The sequence below is a fragment of the Piliocolobus tephrosceles genome, chromosome 18 (genome assembly GCF_002776525.5).
Source record: "Piliocolobus tephrosceles isolate RC106 chromosome 18, ASM277652v3, whole genome shotgun sequence".
Taxonomy (NCBI): Eukaryota; Metazoa; Chordata; class Mammalia; order Primates; family Cercopithecidae; genus Piliocolobus; species Piliocolobus tephrosceles.
Genome location: NC_045451.1, coordinates 2,454,261 through 2,475,649, shown reverse-complemented (window position 1 = coordinate 2,475,649; position 21,389 = coordinate 2,454,261). Strand labels below are relative to the sequence as shown.

The 21,389-nt window shown below is 44.3% G+C and overlaps 1 long non-coding RNA gene across 3 annotated transcripts in view; it reads left to right on the top strand.

Moving 5' to 3' along the window:
* The window catches only part of LOC111551028, a 49,765-nt gene extending 29,078 nt beyond the window's left edge, over nucleotides 1-20,687 (top strand). For 2 of the 3 annotated variants that reach the window (XR_002734239.1, XR_002734238.1), the window contains 3 exons: nucleotides 11,195-11,259; nucleotides 19,355-19,395; nucleotides 20,531-20,687. This is a non-coding gene — a long non-coding RNA (uncharacterized LOC111551028). Of the gene's footprint in view, nucleotides 1-11,194; nucleotides 11,260-18,804; nucleotides 18,883-19,354; nucleotides 19,396-20,530 lie in introns of all 3 variants that reach the window. The other variant, XR_002734240.1, reaches the window with a different exon arrangement.
* Nucleotides 20,688-21,389: the final 702 nt, after the last annotated feature.

The following is a 21,389-nucleotide window of genomic DNA, read 5'->3' as shown; positions in this document are numbered from 1 at the left end:
TAGGATGTGAACGTATCTTTTTAACTTCATAGCATACCGTAAGTGATACTTCTTGGCTATGAAATAAATGAGAGACAAAAGGCCTAATGAAGACTCTCACAAGGCCAGCAAGGCCAATATTATGTGCCCCTCAATAGTAGATAAGATAAGGCCAGGGGACTTTCCTTGTCTCCATGACAACCAGAGCTGAAGACTTCCCAGAGACCCCACAGGACAGGACTTTCCAGACTCCCAGAGCAGCCTGGCCCAGGGACTGTTAGTTCTCTGTGAAAAGCAAGACTTTAAACCCTGGTTGCAGCTGGGCACGGTGGTTCACGCCTGTCATCTCAGCACTTTGGGAGGCTGAGACAGGTGAGTCGCTTGAGGTCAGGTGTTTGAGACCAGCCTGGTTAATATGGTGAAATGCCGTCTCTACTGAAAATATAAAAATTAGCTGGGTGTGGTGGTGGGCACCTGTAATCTCAGCCACTTGGGAGGCTGAGGCATGAGAATCCCTTGAACCCAGGAGGTGGAGGTTGCAGTGAGCTGAGATTGCACCACTGCAATCCAGCCTCGGCGACAAAGTGAGACTTTGTCTCAAACAGACAAACAAAACCCCCTAAAAACCTGGTTGCCCTGGAAACAAGACCACTGAAGCACAGATGCAGCTTCCATAAACCATAAAGCAAAGCTTATCCTTACAAAACCATCTTAAACTCCCTTTATGAAAGAGACACCTGGTAACTGGCACAGACTGGAAACAGGTGAGAGATAAAAATATGAATCCCTTAAGCTCTGAAAATGGTCTCAGAGCCAAGAGCCTCCTGCTCAGTGGTTGTCTGACCCCTGACTGTGCCTGGCTCATGCCACCAGCCTGTTCTCATTCCACTTGTAAGAACATGCCAAATAAACTGGCTGAGTATCAGTGTTTGAGACACATGTTTGAGGAGAATCAGACTAAAGGGAAGAAGTTGCTCCTGGGGAATCTGCTTGGTTAACTGGGACCACTCAAGACCCCCAAACACAAAACTCAGTACACTTCCCATCCTTCAACCCACTGAGTAGACCAACCCCTTCACTACTGACCAAGGCAGAAGATGCATTTAGGCCAGCGTTTTATGAGATCTCAAAGAGGAACTCCAAAGCCGGGGCCAGGGAGAAAAGCAGCCTCCAGGATGGCGGGATGGTCACCGTTTCAAGAACTGGCTCCTTACATTACCAGTGGAATCTTTGGAAAGACAAAATTCCAGATCAGAACCATCATGAACTGGCAAAAGAGAGCAATAGAAGAAAAGTTGCAACTCGTAGGTAATCGGGTTTTAATTGCTCATATCCAAGCAAAGTCTTATCTCATAAAATGTTCTAGTTTATTAGATTTTGATATGCATTGAAAAAAAAATTCCAAGAAGTAATTGCCTCTGGAGACCAATTGCCTTAGGATGTCTCCAACTAAAGTTAATCCAAATGAACAGTAAGCTGTAGTATCAGAAGCAGAGAGACAAGTTTGTCATGTAGGGTACATTCAGTCTTTGGACTTCTGTAATACTCAGACATATTATAAACCACCTAAACAGTATTCCTGGCCAGAAGAGCCATTGTCTCTTTTAATTTGTACCTGTACTAACTAGATAGTGCATTTCTATGCATGTCTAAAATAGAGACAGAAACAAATTTAAAAAAATTTGCCGGAGACAACCGTGCCATCCATGAGGAATAGCATCACTCTTCAAAGAAAGACACTTTTCCTCTTTTACAGGCATTCCATGTTGAAATATTCTATGAAATATGCCAGTTCAATTTCGGGAATCGTTTGGTCTCATTCAATTATTTGGTGAAAATTTAAAACTCTGCAAGGATTAACCCATAAATCTGGCTATTCACATTGCCAGACCAAAGATAATGTTCACATAATAATCCTGTGACCCTAGGACAATTCTGAATGCTGGTCCAGTAGAAATTATTTTTAAAATATCCAAAGGCTTTTGTGAGTTATCTAACTTAGTTATAGAGGGTGCCATGAAATCTGGTGCATATATAATTCATAATTTATGTGAGAAATAGATTAACTTTGCGCAGCATTTATTGGATCTTTCAATATAATAAAATATTGTGGTTCTTCTATAATCTATCATTTTGCTGAGTCATATCAGGGCCTTGTTCCAAGAAAATTGCTGGAAGTGGGAGAGGCAAATGGCAATTAAACCATTATTGCAGTTGGCTTTTGCATGGTGTAGCAGAAACTAAACTTAATGTACTCCAAACAAAATTTATTTCTCTCATTCCTACCTCCCAACCTGCTTCCCCCACTATGGCCTGATTTAGACAGGAGACATCAAAATGCAGGTCAGGTAGCCAACCCAGAACCTAAAATGCAAGCTCAAAAATTTTGCCTTTTTTCTCTTTAACCTCAGATTTAAAAATTTTAAAAACTAGTAAGTTTTAAGTTTTAGAGCAGTTTTAGGTTTAGAGGAAAAAAATAAAATGCAAACTCAAACATTTTGCCTTTTTTCTCTTTAGCCTCACATTAAAAAATGTTAAAATCTAGTAAGTTTTAATTGTTAGAGACATTTTAGGTTTACAGGAAAATGGTACACACGTACAGCGAATTCCCGTGTGCTGTCTCTCCTTCCTCCCACAATCTCTCCTATTATCATCTTACACTGGTGTGTACATTGATTACCACTGATGAACCATTATTGATGCATTATTACTAACTAAAGTCCATCGTGTACATTCGGGCTCTGTGTCGTGCAGTTCTATGAGCTTTGACAAGCATACAGCGTCATACATACACCACTACAATCAGAACACAAGATGAGATCTCAAAAACTTCTAAGTGCATACACTACAGGCACTATGCTGCACCGCAGATCCCTGGAGCTTATCATCACACATACCGGAAACATTTCACCCTGTGAACAAACCCTGTTCCCCTCCTCCCCCAGCCCCGGCAGCCACCACTCTCCCCTCTGCTTCCTGAGTCTGTCTGTCTTCGGTAGCTCCTGCAAGTTCAACAGGACAATATTTGGTTGGACCTGGAGGACGTTGTGCCAAGTGAAATACGGCAGGCACAGAAGGAAAGAGTCATTCATTCTTTGTGATTATATCTTTACAAGAAGTCCTGGGATAACACAGGCATGGAAGAGCTGTTTTTCTGAGTGAATACAGAATATTAATAAGAGCAAACATTTTATACAGTGAGAGCAGCCAGCTGGCGGCGCCGGCTCTGGTGGGCACTGGGGGTGGGCAGCCGTTTCCCCTGCAGGACACAGGATGCATTCCCACAGTTGTCAGCTGTCAGATGCCTCCCATGTCCCTGCTGTGGAGAGCTGCCTGGCCCTCAAGCTCATGGTCTTCCTGGGGCAGCCTCCACTCCGACAGGGTGTGAACAACCCAGCCCCTCAGTGTCATTCAGAACAACTCGACACCATCCCAGCTCCCTGTGTCGGGGGAGTGGTCCCTCTGGAGGCTGTGTCTCGGCCCCGCTTTTACCTTCTCTCTATGGATCTCAAGAGAGCTCCCTTCATGTAAATAAGCCCTGACATATGCTGGTCTTCACCTTCAAGTCAGCTTCGAATGGAGTCTAACCTGTGACACAGGCTTCCACGACTTTACAGGAGAATCAGGAGAAGATCAGATTTTTCTGCAAAAAAAATACAAAACAAAATTGTTCCATTCGATGGGATGACTTGGTTGCCCTGTGGGGAGTGGGATGGGGGACAAGGGAAATGACATGAATAAAGCGAGGGTCTCTCAGGTGCGCTTGGTAGAAGGAGGAGACAGCAAAGGTACACCCAGGCTTCACAAAACCCTGTGCGATAAGCACTAGCATCACGCTTCATGGTGTGTAAACTGGGCCCAGTCAGACTAGATAACCTTCTATGGTCATTTCGCCTGTGAGCTGTAGACTCACAAAGAGCAGGCCCTGTTACAAGACATTATCTCCTGGCTTAATCAGTAGTAAAGGTGTTGTTGATGTGATTTCAGCCGTGTGATCCTCAGAACTTCAAGTTAGGGCAAAGGAGGTCAAGACAGAGTGATTGTATTCTCTTATTTTTGTGATTTTAGAGACAGGGTCTCGCTCTGTCGCCCAGACTGGAGTGCAGGGTGTGATCACAGCACACTGCAGCCTCTTACTCCTGGACTCAAGAGATCCTCCTACCTCAGCCTCCAGAGTAGCTGGGACTATAGGCACACAACACCATGACTATTAAAAAAAATGTGTAGAGATCTGGTCTTGCTTTGTTGCCCAGGCTGGTGTTTAACTCCTAAGCTCAAGCAATCTGCCCACCTTGGCCTCCCAAAGTGTCGGGGTGGACTGCAAATCACCGGGAGCTCCGCCCTCAGCAGGACAGGAGAGCTTCTTGGCCAGGACTTAAGTGGCCTCTTTAGAGCACACTCACATCTCTACAGAGAGAGCCAATGCAGACCCTGAGGAAGCTGCGGGCAGCTGATGGCAATCAGGGCATCGCTACGGGGGAAAGCCTTTAGGCTGGCTTCCAAGAGGGCTGCCGGAGTGACAGTCATTCTCTTCTTAAATTCACCCTTGTCTACGTTCTGAGTTTGTTAATACACAAGAAAGCATATCCATTTCTCAGGGGTAGACACAACTTAACCAAGAGTGTAATACTCACGTGTAAAACCGAACTTTGCAATAAGCCCACACCATCCAGCAGTCTTTCAGTGTCTGCAGTCTGAATGGAAAGCCACTCTGCTCACGATGAGAAGCCATTTCAACATATGAAAGCAAAGGATTTATCCAACATAAAAAGTCGCTTGCACAAATGCATTATTGAGCATTGCCACGGAGGTTGTGGGAAAGTCAGAGACGTCATCTCGAGTTTTTCACCGGTACAACCCCAGCTGGACTCGCTCTTCCCCACACCTTAGACCTTCATGATCGACAGCTCCACAAAACTTCTAAATCTCTGACTCTCTTTCCCTTTTCTGGGACCTCTTGGCATCTCCCCCTCTCCTTTTCAGAATACCGTAGTTCTGTCCTAGCTCTTGCAAATGGCAGTCCCTTCACCAATTAATATTTCATAGTGTATAAAACACACTATTTCCTTAAGTTGGGGTTCAGCCACTATAACCAGACATCACGTGTTACAATGCTTTCAGCCTTGCAGGCTCTAGATTCTAGAATATTAACACTCATGGGGTAAATTCTCGAGGTCCTTAGCCACAGTAAGAATGGCTTCACCAAAGGCATTGGAATACAAAAAGAATTTTAGCTTAGGCTTCCTCAGCTCTGAAAATATACTTCCATGTCCGTGGCCCCGTGAGCCTCTGGCCTTCCCGTCCAGGACTCAGTGCTGGCCGCCTCTTTGTGGGTGAATGCAGCATTTCCCAGTGTGCAGTGGATCAACTTGGGGGGAATTGTGGCAGTATTGGGAGACATCTTGTGTTTTAAGATTATTTGTCCATCTTTTCTCTCAGGTGTTGATTTCATAATTTAACTTTTACAAGGTGATGGCATTTTCCTCCTCAAGTTCTGGTGAAGCTTCACATGGTAACCACCTAACTGCAATGCCTTTGAGCCAATAACAATCAAGACCAACAAGAGCAAGCTGGTTTAAGAAAAAAATCAGTGTAATCCTTGATTACAGCCTGTCTGCGTAGAGGCAGATTTATAAAATGTGGAAAGCGTGATCTTAATCAGAATTGACAGTACCAGCCAGCCTTCCTTTTGCCATGGTTCCTGTATTTATTTAGAGGGGGCTGGTGCACAGACCCATTCTGAGACCCTGATGACAGCTGAGGACTCTCTCCTGGGAAAAAAGCACAACCTCCCTCTGCTCCCTCCACATAGGCACACACACACAGACATACACACTTGCACACATACAGAGATACACACATACCTACAGTGCACACGCATGCAACCACAGGCACTCACACAGACACACACATACACAGAGACACACAGGCATACACATACAGAGGTGCATACCAACATCACACACACATCCACAGACACTCTAACACACACACAGACGCATGTATACAAATACAGATACATATACATACAATACACACATGTATCCACAGACACACAGACACAGACACACACGTGCACATACAGAGATACATACCTACAGTGCACACTCGTGCATCCACAGGCACTCACACACAGACACATACATAGACACACAAACATACAGAGATACACACATGCCATCACACACAAACACATCCACAGGCATTCTAACACACACACAGACATATATATACAAATACACACAGAGACACATATACATACAACACACACACATATCCACAGACACACAGAGACACACGCACATACACAGATACCTACAGTACACACTCATGCATCCACAAGCACTCATACACACACATACACGGGAGACACACAAACATACACACATACAGAGATACATACCAACATCACACATCCACAGGCACTCTAACACGCACTCAGACACATATATACAAATATACACAGAGGCACATATATACATACAACGCACATCCACAGACACAGGCACTCTCGCACACTTATATACACACACACACAAACACAAAGATACACGCATACCTACAACACACACTCACAGGTATCCACAGGCACACACAGCACACATATATACATGGAGACACACACGTGTACCATGCATGCCCACACATATCCACAAGCACTCATACACATACTCTCACACACACTACTGCAGGTCCCTTCAGTTGGCTGACAAACCCTTTTGGTCTGTCCAGGAATCACAGTGTTCAGACCCCTGCTGGGAATGAGTGCAGGTGACCTGAAAAGTGATGCCCATGGCACCTGCTCAGTGACCTAGGGTCACCCATCCCACAAGCACCGAGTGCTCACCTCCTAGGAGGCAGCATGAAGGGTATAAGCAGGGCTGCCTGGGGCACTGACTGTGGGGTTTACTCCTGTGAGTGTGTATATATATATGTAAAGTGAAGGTCGTCACTCTGGCAAGCATGGGAGTTATGAACCTTTTGAAACTCTTAGTTTCGAGAGTTTATGATGTATAAATGGTACACGACAGAAACAATGTGGTCACATTCAGTCTCAATTATAGATGTTTCATTTTTTAGTGTATTTTTAGAATTTGAGGACTAGGAAACAGATGGACAGATTTTAAAGCTTTCTGGAGGAGATGATTGAGTTATCAGAACATAACTAGTAAATTAGTAATGGGAACATTCTCCATGACATGAGCTAAACCTATTTTTGTTTTATTTTAATTGCAGCTCTAAGGGACCCACCCCTTCCATTTCTTATGAATGTCTTGACAGTTGCTGGCTCTGGTGCTGTGCAGCTGCAGTGGGGGGCGGGTGGAAGTGGTGATAAAACCCCTCACACAGGCCGGGCGCGGTGGCTCACACGTGTAATCCCAGCACTTTGGGAAGCTGAGGCGGGTGTATCATGAGGTCAGGAGTTCAAGCCAAGATGGTGAAATCCCGTTTCTACTAAAAATACAAAAATTAGCTGGGCGCGGTGAGCAGGCACCTGTAATCCCAGCTACTCAGGAGACTGAGGCAGGAGAATTGCTTGAACCCAGGAGGCGGAGTTGCAGTGAGCTGAGATCGCGCCACTGCACTCCAGCCTGGGTAACAGAGCAAGACTCCTTCTCAAACAAAACAAAACAAACAAAAATACCCCTCACATATGCGGCTTCCCCCTCCCAGTATGTGGTCGGGCTTGATGCTTTATCCATGAATAATTCAGACTCAATGTGCATTATGTATTATTTGATATTGATGTAATGACTCCTGTGCTTATTGGCTGAAGTGCACGATCTCTTTCATGAGTAAAAATAGCTCTTCCCTATTCCACTCTCGCGATGGGAAAAAGGTGCCCCTCCTACCCCCGGATAGTTGGCCGTTGGCCTCTCACCTGCACGCAGACCTCTCAGGCCGTCACGGCCCAACCTGCAGCAAATGTTGGCAAAGACTGTAAATGTGTTTTCTCCAGTGAGATTTTGTTATATAATCTCTTCATTACTTTGGTGCACGAACTATAAACCACTTGTAATCAACTATGTGCTGTGAACAGTCAGTGATGCTGTTTCCTTTCAGTCATTAACAAACATGTGAGATATTATTATGCTGTATATGGAACCCTGGAGAATTTGAATTAATTCTCTTGCATTTTTCTTCCCACCATGAGACTTAGAGCATCATCTCTTAAGTGGTTGTTTTCTGTTTTCAGATGTGTGTCTGAACAATTATTTTTTCAGTTTCTCTAGAGACCAAAACAAGGTTTTGAAGACCTTACAGAGGGGATGATATTAGTACCTGCAACCCTTGCTGCAATTCCACAAGGAATTGGGCACTAGAATTTCTTTTCCAGTCTTACCACGTTCCCACAGTTCTCATTTTGCAGAAGTTTTCATAATGCAAGGAAAATTAAAACGGTCCATTAGGTAGAGCATAGGGTGTGCATTGCAGAGATGGCCATGGTTTGCAATGAGGCCTCGTAACATGTGATGAGGTGTTGGAGCTAAGAAGTTGCTGCTCCTTAGAACAGGAGTCAGAGTCATGGTGTTTGAGAGCTCACTGTGAAGTGAGGAACGGGTTATTTGTGAAGGTGGACTTTATGGATCAGAACGTGATCTGTCTTGGTGCGCGTTCCCTGTACACTTGAGAAGATAGGAAGGACGTGTATTCTGCTGTGGCTGGATGGCATATTCTATATGGCGTATTCTGGATGGCAGAATATCTATACGGATATTCCCGATGGCATATTCTGCTGTTGCAGGATGGCATATTCTATAAATGTCAGTTACATCAAGTCGACTGACTGATAGTTTGGGTCATCTCTGTCTTTACTGATTTTGTTCCATGCAATACTGGAAGTCCTAGCCAGAGCAATTAGGCAACAGAAAGACATAAAGGGTATCCAAATTGGAGAGGAAGAAGTCAAATTAGCCTTGTTTACAGACCACATGGTCTTACATTTAGAAGAACTCACCCAAATAAAACCCATTAGAACTGATAAGCATATGACACAAAACCAGAATCAATAAACTTCTAGGCCACCAAACGAGCTATTCAACCCCTGCTGCAGCTGCGATGCGAAAGGGCACAGAGGCAGACCTTCCCTGCATGACCGCAAGAGAAGGTGGGACACTGAAATAAACGACTTTCCATACCCCCATCAAACAGCTGAGCTTGCAAAGCAAACTGCCACCCCAAATCTGAAGAAACAGGAGAATCCAACTCAATGTGGCACCAGCGGTTTGCTTCTCTGGAGTAGAAGTCCCTGAATGGTGCGTGGTAGGACCTCGTGCTGGGCTGGTGGCTTTGACAAAGGTCTCAGGCTGGAGAGTGGATTAGCGGAGAGCAAGTGGCTCCTCCGGGCTACGCCATGGGTGGCCTTGGGCTCACATTCAGGGGCTCACCTTGCAGAAACCCCACCAGGTTCTCACATCAAGGACCTGGAAAAAAGCCCCTTATGACTGTGAGAGAGGGAGGGGAGATACCCTTCTATGTATCACAGACCTACCCTTCAAGGGAGACTGTCCATAGGACGCGCAGAAACAGCACCCTCCTGGAGGAAGGGCCCACCTCAGCCTGCCCTGGCCTTGCTGGAGATGGAGCTTTTTGGGAAAAGAACAAGGAGGCTGAAGGCAGGGAAGCCAGCAGGTGGGGAGGCTGGGACCCTGGGGTAGGGGTGGGAACATTGTGAAGGCCACACCCCAAGCCCTGGGGCCCTGTATTGGGCCATGGTTGCATTGCTATAAAGAAATGCCTGGGCAGGTGCTGTGGCTCACCTCTGTAATCCCAGCACTTTGGGAGGCCGAGGCGGGCGGATCACGAGGTCAGGAGATGGAGACCATCCTGGCTAACACGGTGAAACTCTGTCTCTACTAAAAATACAAAAAACTAGCGGGGCGCGGTGGCGGCACCTGTAGTCACAGCTACTCGGGAGGCTGAGGCAGAAGAATGGCGGGAACCCGGGAGGCGGAGCTTGCAGTGAGCTGAGATCCGGCCATTGTACTCCAGCCTGGGCGACAGGGCGAGACTCCGTCTCAATAAATAAATAAATAAATAAATAAATAAATAAATAAATAAATAAAAATAAAAGAAATACCTGACACTGGGTGATTTATAGAGGAAAGAAATTCGACTGGCTCGTGGTTCTGCAGGCCGTATGAGAAGCCTGGTGCTGGCAGATCTACAGTAGCGAGTTCTCAGGAAGCTGGTGGAAGGCAGTGCAGAGCCAGCAAGTCACATGATGAGACCCCCGAGCGAGAAAGAGAGGCGGGGAGGTGCCACACTCTGCAACAGCCACATCTCTGGAGCGCTCACTGTTGGGAAGACAGCCCCAAGCCAGGAGGGATCCGACCTCGTGACCCCAATGCCTCCCTCCAGGCGCCGCCTCCAGCACTGGGGATCACAATGTAACGTGAGATTTTGGTGGGACAAATATCCAAACCATATCAGGACCTAAGAGATGGAGACTTCATCAGAAAAGGATAGACCCCTTCTGCCCACCCCAGCCCCCACTTTACGGTGACCCCAGGGTGTTCAGTCTAACAGCAGTAGAGTCCGGCTGAAGGCGCTGCCGGTGGCACCTCTCAAAACAAGGAAAGGGTAACCCGAACCTTGAGGGCCAGCAGTGTTCCCGAGGTGGGGGTCCTGCCTCCCAGACCACCCTGCAGAGCAGAGGTTGCAGCTGGCCCGGAGGACACCCACAAGCGTGAGGAATAAGCCGGCATGTGGCATGCCACCGACATGGGGGCATCTTTAATATTTTGTCTAATAATGTATAGAAAGTCCTTTACTACTGACACTCCTGCAGAAAAGGAGAAACTTATTACTGTGACTTACACACATGTTGGGTAAAAAATTATCCACTGAATCATTTTTATAAGTTGATTTTGAGAGCACTGAGTGTCTTGGAAAGAGAACACTGGCAGAGAAGAACCTGCTATACTGAAGAGCAATGAAAAAATCTGTTTCAAAATGTTCTTACACTTCGTTTCTACATTGATTCATACACTGCTTCTTTAAGGTCAGAAACTTCTGTGTGTCATTTTGAAATAAAGGTGTACATTCCATGACATTTTCATATTTTAATAAATATCAGTGATGTGCAAGAACTGAGTATGGATAATTAAAACACATTTCACTTTTACTTTTTATGGAAATATTATGTATTGCCAAAAACATAAATATTGTAAATTTATAGCTCAAGGATTTTTTTTTTTTTTTTTTTTAACAGAACATGCCTGTGTAATCAGAACCCAGAAAAAGGAAAAGAGCATTCTTCACCACACAGAAGTCCTGGTAAGTCTTTCTAGTTATTTGCTTACTGCAAGGGTAACACTATCCAAGCTGCGTTGATTAGGTTTTCGTATTTCCTAGAAATGGATTCATACGCTACGTGCTCTGCTGTGTACGGATTCTTTCATGCAACATTATTTCTGTGAGTTTAATCTATGTTGTTATAGGTACCCTTAGTTTTCTTTCCTCTTTTTTAATGCTGTGTAGTTTTTTGTTTGTTTGTTTGTTTGTTTGTTTTGAGATGGAGCCTCACTCTGTCCCCCAGGCTGGAGTGCTAGAGTACAATGGCACAATCTCAGCTCACTGCAACCTCCGCCTCCCAGGTTCAAGGAACTCTCTGCCTCAGACTCCCGAGTAGCTGAAATTACAGGCACCCACCACCACGCCCAGCTAATTTTTGTAGTTTTAGTATAGACAGGGTTTCACTATCTTGGCCAGGCTGGTCTTGAACTCCTGATCTCGTGATCCACCCGCCTCGGCCCCCAAAAGTGCTGGGATTACAGGCGTGAGGCTGTGTAGTATTTTACTTTGTGCTAATTATAATTTACTTATTCTACTGGTGATGGACATTTAGGTAGTTCCAGTTCTATTTTTTGAGTTACTACAAAAGAGTGCTGTTGTGAACATTTTTGTACATGACTTTTGGTGAGCATATGTAGGCATCTTCACTGGTTATATGTCTCAGCATCTAATGTTGGTCACAGGCCATTCAGATATTCAACTTTAGCATATGCAGGCTCAAACAGTTCTGCAAAGAACTTGGCATCAGTTTAAACTCTTCCCAGCAGTGCATGAGAGTTCCAGTTTCTCCATATGCCTGCCGACACTTGAAGTTATTTGTTTTTTTTTATTTTGGCCATTCTTATGAGTGCATAATGATGTCACTCTATGGATTTAATTTACATTTTCTTTTTAAAAATTCTGGTTGACAAATAATAATCCTATATATTTATTGGGTACACTATGTGTTTTGATGTGCGTATCTACTGTAGAAAACGTGAACAAGCCAATTAACATACCTATCACCTCACCTACTTATCATTTTTTGTGAGTAGCATGTTTAGAAGCTACTCTTTTAGCCATTTTGTAATATGCAATACATTTTTATCAACTATGGTCAGCACGCTGTGCAATAGATTACAGCAACTATTCCTCCTTGTCTAAGAGAAACTTGGTACCCTTTGGCTAACCATCCCCCTTCCCCTGCCCCTGAAGATGGATAAAGCTGCTCACCTTTTAATATTTCATTCACCATTTGTCATCTTTTTTGAAGTCAGTTCAGCTTTTAAAAATTCATTTATCTCATATCTGTCTATTTTTTCCTCATTCAGTTAAGGGGTATCTCATGTATTTACGATACAAATCCTTTTCTGGAAATGTGTGTTGCAGACATATTCTCCTACTCTTGGTTACTTTTTCAGTCACTTTTTCATTTGTTGTTTTGCTGGCAATGTTGTCTAAATTCTCACCACTATCACTCTTTTCAAGTTACTGCAGCTTTATAATAAGTCTTGATATCCCTTTTATAAGATTGAGCAAGATACATTCCGAGGTATACGCACAAGAGTGGGAGTGTTTGACGTAAGGCATAGTCATATATACTTTCTCCAATACATCATATGGTTCTTCAGAATATCTATAGGGATTGTTGCATTATCAACATTTTACTCCTAGAATGAGACTTTAATCTTATTAGTACTATTTCTTATAGGCAATGGGTAATCTGGCACTGCAAATACTTAAAAAAAAAATTAAAGACCGACACATAAAGATTGTGCACCACTAGTATGGACTGATGAGTTTTTCATACCATCTGTCTCATCTTTATTCTCTCGGACACTGACAATGTGATCCTCTCTGTTTCCCAGAACAGGAGAAGCACCTGTCGTCATTGGTAGGAGTGGGGCTTAAGATGGTGCTTTTCTGTTTTAAAACAAGTAGCAGGAGTACCCCCACCAGGAGGCCAACTACACTTTCATTCATTTATTTCTTTTTTTTTTTTTTTTGAGACGGAGTCTTGCTGTGTCTCCTGGGCTGGAGTGCAGTGGCTGGATCTCAGCTCACTGCAAGCTCCGCCTCCCGGGTTAACGCCATTCTCCTGCCTCAGCCTCCGGAGTAGCTGGGACTACAGGCGCCGCCACCTCGCCCGGCTAGTTTTTTGTATTTTTTTTAGTAGAGATGGGGTTTCACCGTGTTAGCTAGGATGGTCTCGATCTCCTGACCTCATGATCCGCCCGTCTCGGCCTCCCAAAGTGCTGGGATTACAGGCTTGAGCCACCGCGCTCGGCCTCATTTATTTCTTAATGTAGCAAGTATTTGTTAAACATCTGCTGTTGCCAATACATCAATGAACAAAAGAAGTAACATCTCTGCCCTCCATGGAACTCACTTTGTAGTAGTTGGAGGCAAGCAACAAAAATGAATATTAATTAATTACACATTTTGAAGCAGGAGCTAACAAATTTGATGAAAGGCAGGATACAGAAGACGAGGAAAAGAGGATTCAGCAATAAGGCTCTGGTGATTGGTCTGATGATGCAGCTGCCATTGACTGATATGAGGAAAACGAGAGGAAAAACACGTTTGGATTTCAAGTGTTTATGTAGAGATGCCTACTAGACAGCAAATGAAACACTCTGAGTAGATACACGGCTGTGTGAGACCGGAGTCCAGGAGCGGGGTCTGGGGAGGAGACGCGCCTTTGTGAGCCACCATGCTGTAGATCTCTTCGGAGCCATGGACGGCATGCTATCAACAAAGGAGTGAGGGTATTGAGAGAAGGTGAGAAATTCAGAACACGTGCTCTGGGGCACTGTAAACTTTCCAATATGGAGAGATAAAGAAAAACCAGCAAAAATAATTGAGAATCAGAAATGAGTGAGGTAAGAGAAAATCAAGGAGACCGTTGCAGCCCGGAAACCAAATAGAAAAGTGTTTCAGAAGGGGGATGTGAGCGGCTCCACAAAAGCCACTGAGATAACAATACGCAGGATGTATCAATGGGTTGAGAGGATGACTTGTAAACTCCAGTGCAATTCGGAGGACATGGGAAGAGAACTGGAGAACGTGACTTAGAAAACTCTCAGGAGTGACACTTCTTGAGGAAAAGTGTAGAAAAAATGGTTGACATCTGCAAGGGGTTATAGAATCAAAAGGATTTTTGAGAAGGTGGAAAAAGCTAAACGACATTTGTGTGCTCATGCACACAACCCAGGAGAAAGGGAAAACAGGTGATGCACACGGGAAGGCAGAGTTTCAGGAAGAAAGTCCTTGTGTTCTAGCGCCCACGTGAAGGAGTTGAATTTAAGGGGGTGCATGACTGCGTCCTAAAGAATGAAGAGAGAGAAAGCGAGGATAAGGTAACAGCTGCAGATGAGTCCATTGGACAGTGGGAGATTGAAGATGTTTTCTGGTGTATGAATCTTTTTTTTTTTTTTTTTTTTTGGGACGGGGTCTCACTCTTGTTACCCAGGTTAGAGTGCAGTGGTGCGATCTCTGTTCACTGCAACCTCCGCCTCCCAGGTTCAAGCGATTCTCTTGCCTCAGCCTCCTGAGTAGCTGGGATTACAGGCACGCACCCCCATGCCTGGCTTATTTTTGTACTTTTAGTAGAGACTGGGTTTCGTCAATCTTCTTAATCAAATACCAGGTACAGGAACCAGCAGAGAGTGACAATGAGGAAAGACATGTTGGAAGCAGAATCTATAGATAGATAGTCTTCAAATGGGGGCGATTTTGCTCCCCCTGGGAAATTGGGCAGTGTCTGGAGACATCTGTGGTTGTCACAATTTGGGGGAGAAAAAAAATGATACTGGCCTTGGGTGAGCAGAGGCCAGAGATGCATCTCAATATCCCACAGTGCACAGGGCAGCCCACACAGCAGGGCCCCTGGGACGAAGTGCCAACAGCGCCGAGGTGGGGACACACTGTGAAAGGGTGATGGAGTGTTGTGTGTGGCCACAGAATGCTGAGGGCACATCTGAAGTCGGTGATCACAGATTGAAGTGAGTTCCCTTAACCCGGCGACATGCTTTTCTCCGGATTTGTTTAGCAATGTGCACATTGTGTAGAGCGATCGAGTTGGGGCCTGGACAGCAGTAAGGAGGGAAAAAGGCCACGGGTGGAGTTGAGCATCTGAGCGAGGGAATGACAAGCGTGGCAAGTCAGCTGGGGATGGAGGGAAATGAGGATGGTGGAGGGATGGGGCAGTGCAAAGGTTTTAGGATAAACTGTAGGGCTCAGGGGGCCGAATCACTGAGGAAGTTGGGGCACTGGACTTACTGAGGTGTGGAGTTTTACCGGGATGTAGTTTTTAACAACTCCATCGTCATGGGAACCAGTGGTTGAGTGAGCCTAGGGGAACGGCTATCAAAAGAGAATAAATCAAAGATGCCAGGATTTTGAAAGGATCATGGACATTGATGTGAAAATCACAGAGTGTGGCAGAAATGGTGTGGGGAGTGGCAGTGACAGGAAGTCACTCTAGGATTGTCAGGGACCTGGCCTGGGAGCAGCAGACAATTAGCATGAGAAAGGGGGGAGGTGGGTACAACAGTTAACCTTGAGGGTTTTCAGAACAGAGAAAAGCTGTGACGTCTAGAAGTGGAACCGGGGGGCTCTGAGGACCCCTACTCCTCCTGCTGACTTGAGAACACCAGGCTAGGGGGAGAGGAAGAGTGAGGACCCTTACTGCATCCATCCCTGGAGAGGGCAATGAGGCATCTCCCTCGGGGAAGACCCTGCTTCACTTCAGAAAGCGCAGGGCATTTAGAGAGAAATGTCACGAGGTGGGAGATTGCTGCGGATGATGTGATCTGCAGAGGGCACAGTGGACAGGCCCAGGAGCCAGGAACGTTGGGCAGAGGGATGAGAAAGGGAGGTGCTTGGGACGGTTTGGGGAGGCGTGTCTGGGGAATGAGGAACTGGGACTCTTGGAGAGTTGTATTAACAGGACTACGCAGTAAAATACGATTATTCCAGAGGGACTCAAGGCTGGTAGTGCTGGTGAGGCACTGAGGGAGGTGGGGAACTAGAGGAGGGGTCTTTCCTGGAATATTCGGAGGTCTGGGGTTACTCACGTCCTTATTCCTGCCGTTGGTGTGGAAGCAGGTGGATGATGGCCCCGTCCCGAGCATCCAGCGCTGAGCTGCGTAGACCTGGGGTTTCTCCCTCAGTTAATGGGCCGTTTTCGTTGAGGTTTCTGAATCTCTGCAAAGCAGAGGTGCACGAACATTTGGTGTTCTAACTCTAACACCAGAAAACAAGGGAGAAAGTGAATCTCTCGATTAGAGGCATTGTCAACGTGGGCAAGAAATGCCACATTTGACTTGAGTCTGCCGACATTTATTCCGGATGTAAGTGTTCCTAGCAAGCTCGAAACAGGCCGATGAATCTTGCACCTGCTTCATGAACCTGAGAGGGGCATCAGAATGATCTAACAAAACAACTGCACAATGAGAAATAGTTTCTTCATAGTGACTGAAAATGGAGGATGTCCTGTCCCTTGGTCCAGGTGGGCTCAGCTGGGACAGCAGTTGGCTGGGCACCAGGAGCACGTTCCACAATCTTGGCTGTCCGTTTCTAACAAGAAGTCTGAAGCTAGGAGTCATTGATTTGTGGCTTTCCAATTAGACTGCCTAAGTTCAGAATGTTTAATCCAGATGCATCAGACTTTTTTTTTTTTTTGATACAGCGTCTTGCTCTGTCACCCAGGCTGGAGTGTAGTGGTGCAGCCTCAGCTCACTGCAGCCTTGACCTCCTGGGCTTAAGCAATCCTTCTGCCTCAGCCTCCTGAGTAGCTGGGACCACAAGTGTGAGCCACAACATCTGGCTTTCAAAAAAAATTTTTTATAGAGATGACAGTCTCATTATGTTGCCCAAGCTGGTCTGGAACTTCTGGGTTTAAGCAGTCCTTCCACCTCAGCCTCCCAAAGTGCTGGGATTATAGGCCTGAGTCACTACACCCAGCCAGACATAAATTTCTTATCTGGGTTTGATGGCCTTAGCAGCTCTAAATAAAAATAAAATAGTAAATATTGGTTTGTTGTTCTTCCTAGGGAGACAATATCTTCATGTAATGCTCCGAGTGCTGTGAGATGCTCCCTGAAATTATATTTGTCATATGCTCAACAGAGACTGGATGGACCCAGTTCTAATTTCTTTTACATTTTTTTTTTGAGACAGTCTTGCTCTGTTGCCCAAGCTAGAGTGCAGTGGCATGATCTCGGCTCACTGCAACCTTCGCCTCCAAGGTTCAAGCGAGTCTTCTGCCTCGGCCTCCCAAGTAGTTGGGACTACAGGCGCCCGCCACCATGCCTGGCTAATTTTTGTAGTTTTAGTAGAGACAGGGTTTCACCATATTGGCCAGGCTGGTCTCAAACTCCTGACCTCATGATCCGTCTGCCTTGGCCTCCCAAAGTGCTAGGATTATAGGCATGAGCCACTGCACTCGGCCTCTTTTACATTTTTAAAAGCTAAAAATATAATATGCATTCTGAAAAGTTTATACATCATAAAGTGTAGACCTCGATGAAATTTTTGAGCTGAACACAACCATGCAACCAACATCCAGATCAAGACCCTGGAACCCCCTCAAGCCCCTTCCAGTCACAGCCACCCCTGTGTGTGGCCATATCTTAATTTCCAAGAGCTTTCTGCCCGTTTTTGTACTTTATGTAATTCAAGTTATACAGCTTGCGCTTTGCCTATGGCCGTTTCTCTTGAGCACAGCATCACCTTCATGAGATACATCCGCATAATCGCTTGCAGTTGTGGGCTGCTCGTTGTCATTGCTGCAGAGTTTTATTCCATTGTGTCAGTATGCAACACTGGTTTTATAATGATCTTAAAGCAGCTTCACCTAACAATGTGTGGCATTATGTGGAAACCTCACATACTGTTCTAATGTGTGATTTTCCGTAAACACGGATTCATCTAGATCTTCTCACTAGTCACATTCTCGCGTACTGCTAAAAGTTAGCAGGAGTTGCTGACGTTTCATGGGGCACAATGAAAAATCGGCTCTGCTTCCCTATGTCTGTTTGGGAGTATGCATATCATATGTTTGCAATGGTGAATTCCTGTTTTGCAAAGCATTGTTAGTGCGGCCTCAACCAGTCTTAAGGGGTCTTAGCAACAGAATAGAAATTGCAAGCTTCCTTGGTAATCTCAAAAGTGAACAAAGTAATTATCTGAAGATCTTTGCAAAAAAAATTTAGTCATTTAATTTTATGACTAAAGGACCACCTAACATATAATCCAAAAATATATCAATTAAATTCCACTATACAAAACCACAAAGATGAACAAAAATGTGCTAGCTTGGAGTTCTCCATTCAAACTCTGCCTTAACCTTTTCTATTCTAGGAAGTTCCTGAAGATAAAGCTATTTGGATTAATTTACCTGGGATTTTCTTACGTTCATGGAAGGGCAGATAGTAAATATTTTCAGCTTTGTGGATGCTGAGAAACAAGGTCCTCCAAACTTTGAGCAAATGTTCTCCATCAAAGATGAATAGCTTTGTTCTGTTGTGTTTACATTTTACATAGCTTGGGGACGATACCAGAGAGGCAGAAGATGGAATTTGTTCCGTGGTTCCACTTCACTGAGCCTGCTGGAGGATGATGGTTAGAAGGATTCCTTCCCTCTGGGGCTTCCGGGATGTTTTAACCCAAATGGATATTCATTACAGCAGCACCAGGAACAGTCTGCTGAACCCTGGGGCGGGGTTGGGTGGGGGAGAGCAGTGGGGAGGGGGTTCAGCTGCCTCAGCAGCTGCTGCTGATCCGGATCAAGAGCGAGGCTGAATACCTGTTTCTCCATTCTGCATTCCCTCGGGAACCTGGAAGCTCAGCATGAGATGAAGTGGCTGGAGGCATGTGAGTCCTGCACTAATAGAGGCGGATTCTGTCAAGCCTTACCTGGATGGTGTGTGTGACTATCCCCCATAGAAAGGAGCAGGCTGTCTCATGAAGCCTCCATTCTAGCCTTTTGTGATCACTTGTGATCTTAGAGGGGTCCTCTACAACCCCGAGTCCCAAATAGGTGACCACAGAGTGGGCTCACACTTATTTCTCCACTGTTCCTGTGTTCTTTCAGAGGGCTGACCATCAAACCTACTTAGAAATAAGACCTTGAATGTAAGTATATGTTATTTGTTATCTATATCCTTTGTATGGCAGAATGTCAGTTATAGGATAAATAACAGAGGGTAGGCTTTGTACCAAGTCATGGTAACAATAGTATAAAGCAAGGCTGGGTGTGGTGGCTCATGCCTGTAATCCCAGCACTTTGGGAGGCTGAGGAGGGCAGATCACGAGGTCGGGAGTTCGAGACCAGCCTGGCCAACATGGCAGAACTCCATGTCTACTAAAAATACAAAAATTAGCCGGGCATGGGTCACTTGCCTATAGTCCCAGATACTCAGGAGACTGAGGCAGGAGAGTCGCTTGAACTTGGGAGGCTAAGATTGCAGTGAGCCGAGATTGCGCCACTGCACTCCAGCCTGGGTGACAAAGTAAGATTCTGTCTGAAAAAAAAAAAAAAAATTAATACAAAGCAAGTGCTGAGTGTCAAGTGACGTAACTTTTGAGATAGCCATGATCCCGATTTCTCAGGTCCTTTGTTGTTCCCAGGGTTACAATATGAACCATTGATTTCATCATTACTAATAAATATAGTTTTATAGTCATTTTCATAAATTCTAGACTATTAGAGATTCTAGAACATTTGGTACATGGTATTCACTTAGAAATATTTCTTGAAAGAAGTTTAATAATAGTCATTACTTGAATTTGTAACTTTTAATCTTCAAAAAATAAGAAATGTAATGCTGAAAGAAAGAGTCCTTGTGGAAAGTAAGCCAGGAGATCCTAGTGCTGCTTCGAATTGAGTTTGCAGAAAAGTGTCTAGATGATACATTTCTGTCTTATAATAATTTGTAATGACTCATAATTGGTGCCATTTACTTGACTTTTTACCAGACTAGGTTTTTGATAACGGCCATTATTCAGCTCATAAAACATGCTCTGTGACTGACTTCTTTGTTGGATGCTGAGTAATATTTTATATAACACCTGAATTTCTTCTTTAGTATGATTGACTTTAGCAATGAATATATTGTAATGCTTTGGATAACTCATAAGTTTCTCAATTTCGTGTTATTCTATATTTTTATTTTTTATATTTAAGTGACTCAATTCTTAATGTTATAGTTTATCACTTTTAATGGTTCAATCTTTTGGTGAATTTTTTGTATCCTCTCGTATTGTTCAGAGGCTGAATATGATCCCGGAAGGAGGCAGCACCAGCAGGAACCAGGCGTTGTCCACTCAGAGTCACTCCCCAGGGCACCCTGCCTCCTTCTTTCTCTTTGTCCTTGTTATGTAAAATGTGTTTCACTGTCAACCTGATTTTTATTCTAGAAGGATAAGCCTAGTTTCTATCATTAAATGCATGACATTGGTGTCGGTTCACAATGTTTGATGCTCTACTCTGTCTGCTGCTCCGCGTGATCTTTTTGAATGATCAGAGACGTGCTTAATGCTGCTTTCATACTCTATATGAACATTCAGTGAAGCTCTGTTAAATTAATAAATGTCGAGTGATGTTACCATACCCTACCTGGGTGACGTTTCCAATCAAGGGTGCTTGCCCATATTATTAGGCTGGACAATCACTGTGCAATAGTAATTGTGGTTTTTGCCATTATTTATTCATCCTTGATATATTTATGTAAATTCCCTCAATTATTTTATACCTTTAAAAGTATTAAAACCACATAATTAAAATGCCCCACAAAATTTGCATCATTGTTAAATTTCTGCTATGATTCTGTTTGCCTAATGTATATGGCTGCATATGCATTCATTATTATTACATATTTACTATTAGTTGTAACATTTATCATTTGGTAGAAATTTAGCTTATTGACATCCTTATTCAATTCTTGAAAGGTAAGTTGTTTTGTAAAAAATGTTAAGAAGAAGAAAAGCCGTATGTAAGTTAGGTATAGGCATTGATGCATCCTTCTTTTACACACACACAAATGAACACACATACAAACACACACACACACATAAAACTTGGTTTTGTGTATATTATCCTTTTAAACTTTTTTTAATGCTTAATTTTT